Source organism: Nelumbo nucifera, chromosome 2 (assembly GCF_055504915.1).
Source record: "Nelumbo nucifera cultivar China Antique chromosome 2, China Antique-T2T, whole genome shotgun sequence".
NCBI lineage: Eukaryota > Viridiplantae > Streptophyta > Magnoliopsida > Proteales > Nelumbonaceae > Nelumbo > Nelumbo nucifera.
Window position 1 is genome coordinate 40597417 of NC_142650.1, and position 4583 is coordinate 40601999.

A 4583-nucleotide genomic window follows, 5' to 3' on the forward strand; every position below is an offset into this window, starting at 1 on the left:
CATAGGTAACCATTACAGAGTACGGCTCTGCCAAACAAGGGACACATCTCAGGGCTGACAGGCACGACGCCGCTTGGCGAGAGACGTGGGCGCAGGTCTCCAGATTTGGCAGGTACGGTTGTTAGGTAGGAAATCTTCCTGCGATACGCCAATCTGCTCTGCAACGAGCTACCTTGCACCGAGCTACTTTTCATTGAGCTGCCGGTGATGTGCCGAGGTGCTTCTACTCGAGGCAGGTCTTCATAGCCTACTAGGAGGCAAGTTGTTTGTAAGACGCCAGGCTGCGTGTGGCGAGCTGCCTATGCCGAGATGCCTGTAAGTGGCGAGCTGCCTATAAGTGGCGAGCTGTCTGTAAGTGGCGAGCTGCCTATAAGTGGCAAGCTACCCATAGTGACGAGCTACCTGTAAGTGGCAAGCTGCCTGTAGGTGGCGAGCTACCTGTAGGTGGCAAGCTACCTGTAGATGGCGAGCTGCCTGTAGGTGGCAATCTGCCTGTAGGTGACGAGTTGCCTGTAGTTAGCTCGAGTTGTCTACTTGGCAAGAGGCCGCACTTAGTTGGCATGAGGTATCAGGTGTCATAATTTCACTGGAGGGCCAAATCTGCCATCATTAGGAAGAAATGTGTCATTAGGGTGTCCAAGACAATCTCCAACCCTCAAAAGTTCCTTTATACCTTCCCTCGAAAAGTTGTGTGCTTTGTTGGGATGATTGCAAATTGTTGGTAACTGTTTTGACGGTTATTGTATGCAAGGAAAACAACCAAATGTGAAACCATGTGATTTCTTCAAATGGATCATTCCAATCAATCATCCGTATGAAGTCACCTTACACATGTTCCACGACGATGGTCAAGGAGTTCGTTTAAGGGAGGTGGAGAGGTTTGTACCAATCTTTCTTCTTCAAAATTGAAAATAGAAAACAAAACATTCAAAAAACCAATCCTCTCAATCTCACTCACTCTATTTTGCCTATAGCCAAACTCACTTCGATGAGTTTCTGTGGCAAAATCAGAACCCAACCATGTTCGACAGTGAGGGGAATAATGGGCAACAAATCACAAACATCACCAAATGTAATTACACCTTACTGAAATTGAGTCTTCAAGTGAGAAGAAGAAGAAGAATCAATGTGTATCGAACTCCCTGTTTCAAAATTTAAGTTTTCTTTGCTATATTTTTCACAAAGATGATTGTTTTTCCTATCGACTTGATAGTTCAAACTATCTCCATTTATTTTTTTAGGTTTTTATTTTAAAATATAAAAAATAAGACAATCTCGACCCTTACACGCAGTTGACGTGTTATCAAATGAATGGAAGTGTATATACACCATTCCGAGTGCAGGGATATCTAGCCTCAGATTATTTAGGCTTTCTAGAGGAAATTTTATACTAATCAATGCTGACGCGGAAGGTCACACGCTAAGTGAATATAATGAAGATTTCTGAAAGTCATTATAACAAGAATGACGGTTCAGCATTAGGAGAATCAATGCTAATTCATGAGTGGGTATTGATGTATAAGGTGGAGGTATTTGATATTTTAAATTACACTTTTCCCTTATTTAATGTTCCCTGAATCATTGGAAAAGGCAATGATATCCTTTCATCTTCAACCTTGGTCACCTTCCACGGATAGGTAGCCACCTCCCGTGTGAATGGTGTTTTGGCACTATAGCTCAGGGAAATCCCAAGCTCTCTTCTCAACAACGAGACAAGGTAACATTCTAGTATCAAGTTGTTCCTTTGAAAGTCGGCATGAAAAGTTTAGAGGAGAGAGAATTAGTGAGATAGAAAAAAATTAACCAATAGAAAGTGAATGCCAAGCTATCGGAGATCCTCGATAGATTGAACACAACTACTCTGGCGGAGGAGGGTGTTCCGACATCTCTTATGGGCAGCGGTAGCTAGCCAGACGGGATCAAGCAGGCTTATCAGATGGCTCACAGACCAACTTCTAGAGGCGGCTTAAACTGCACCTACCCAGGTTCAGCGGGATGAATCCCAATGGATGGTTGATACTGGTCTGACAATATTTCCAACTGTGGGACATATCAGAAGAGCAATGAATTGATATAACCAGCCTTGGATTTTGAAGGAAAGGCTCAAGAGAGGTATTTTTTGAGTTTTCCCCCTAAATTCCTCGTGTGTTCTACCAAAATGGTGGAACTCCAAATCCCAAGAATTGGGACCTATAATACACCTTTTTTTCCCATCCCATAAATAAAAAATGGGAAGGGAGGAGTATTCCATACTTTTCCTTCCCATCCCACAAACCATTCACAGAGCCTGAATAAATAAATATAACAGACAAAAACTAGCTAGCCTAGATAAAAGGAAAAACAGGAAACAATAATGGAAAAAGTGGAAGAAATGTTTGGTTAGACGGAATTAGAATCTCATTCCCATTCCTATTGGAATGGCATTCCCCCATTTGAGGGAATGGCCATTCCCTGCCCCTCTCTTGAGAATGAAATTCCATTTCTGATGGATTCGAATTTTCATTCTCATTCCTGTTTGAACCAAACAGACTATAAGAATGGGTCATTCCAATTCTGACTGCCAAGCAGACCCTAAAAAAACCTAAACTTAAAGCTAAGATGAATCCAATCAAAGCAGCCGAGGAATATGATAACGATTTGGAAAAATTGAGCTGCGTACTTCATGCTCTCCTTGAAGTCTTGAAATAGGACAACCTAGCAGAAGATTAAACAATTAGCTCTATCCAGATTAACCGAGCCCACAAATCAATTTCCACTAAATAACCTGAATCAAAACCGAAGCCTTACTGAGATGGCTGGCTTTCACAGGAAAAACACCAGCAATCATTCAAGCACCACTCACTAATAGAAATATATCTTCCACGATTAACCTCCTTGATCAAGATTATCGAAATATCAACTTAATGAGTTGCACGTTGGATAACCAAGGTCCAATCCATCTAGTCCTTGTGGTTTAGTTAATTGACTAATTTTACCCTTACTGTTTATATATTTTCTTAAAATACCCCTAAGTTTTCTGACAATTGACATTTTTGTTAAGTATTAACAGAAAAAATAAAATGCCAAATTTACCCTCCACTATTCTTCAAATTTTCAAAATAAAACCCAACCAATTAAATTTTCAAAAACTGTAATTTGTTCCACACTTGCTGAACGACTACGGGAAGTTGCATTCGATGGTTGGACAAGAGGATTTGACCTAATTAAAAAGATCGTTGGGCATGAGGAAGGGATTCTCCCATGCTGGGATGGGGGTTTGCCACTGAGAAGTTCCAGCAAGAGAATCCCAAATGAATAGACATCAGATTTCGGGGTTTGCAATTTGTGTTCATTTTTTTTTATTTTCTAATTTTCTTTTTGGGTTATTCTACCCTTGTTTTTATTCAGATGAAAATTACCTGAGACAGCAATGAGGAAAATTAGGGAGGTTTATGGTTTTCTGTGTTTTTCTTGGGTTTGGAATTGGAGTAGTGAGAAGATTAGGAATAGGAGGTATCACAAGGAGTGAGCGAGAGATGGAACTTCGTCTTCATACCCCCGCTGTATACTATTCTTTCCTATGGTCACCTTGCTGAACCATAAAGCCAATGGAAGAAGCCTCTGAGAATGAGAGAGGGAGAGCTGAGAGATTTGTGCCGAAATGGAGAGAGAGATAAGCCTTTGCAATCAGGGGCATAACAATGAAACATGAACGGAGATAATATACCAGACAATACCATAAGCACCTCTTCCGACAGACCGTATCGGCGGAACATACTTAGTAGGAAACTCGAAAAGATTCCCATAGATATTGTACTGAATATATCGACCTCCATGATATTATTTTCTTCAGCTGAAGCAGCATCTACCTCTGCAGACATGACCGCACAGAATGAAGACTCTCAGGCAGATCAAAGAAGACGACTTTCCCTGATTTCTTCTCAGCTGAGATTCCGCTAAATTTGATTGGAGCAAATTACTTCAGGAGTTTATGGGAGAGCTATCGGTACTCTTTTATATGACGAAGAAATTTCTTGTGTTTTATCTTTTGACTTCTGAGCTTAAATGGAGGAACTTTCCATCTCACACGCCCTTGAAAATCCGTGAAAACTCCAGTTCAAATGCCACCCTTTCAATTTATTTTGCTCCTCTCCGTAGTCCTACTCTCTTCTTTCTATCGAACTCTGCATCTCGAAATCCTTGTGAACAGAGAAAGCAAGAAAAACTCCAGAAGTAGAAAGGGTATTAGTGTCATTTTGTCAAAATATAACAGTCACGTGGACGTGGTGTTACATGTGAGCGGATTGTAACGGAACTCTAACAACAGAGGAGTAATTAGTCAATTGTTAAGAAACTTAGGGGTTCTTTAAGAATATGTAAAGAGTATTACTGAATTAGCTTTAACCAACCTACCAGAGACCCCTATACAACCTCGACCCCACCTCTCTCTCTCTCTCTCTCTCTCATCAGGACCCCACCCGCTAGTGTGTGCTTACTATTACTAGTTACGAAGGAAGCTTCTTATTTTTATTTTTTTTTATGGCAGCCAAAAAGAGGGGAAAATGAAATCCATTGATTAGAACGCATGATGCATGGAAATGAAA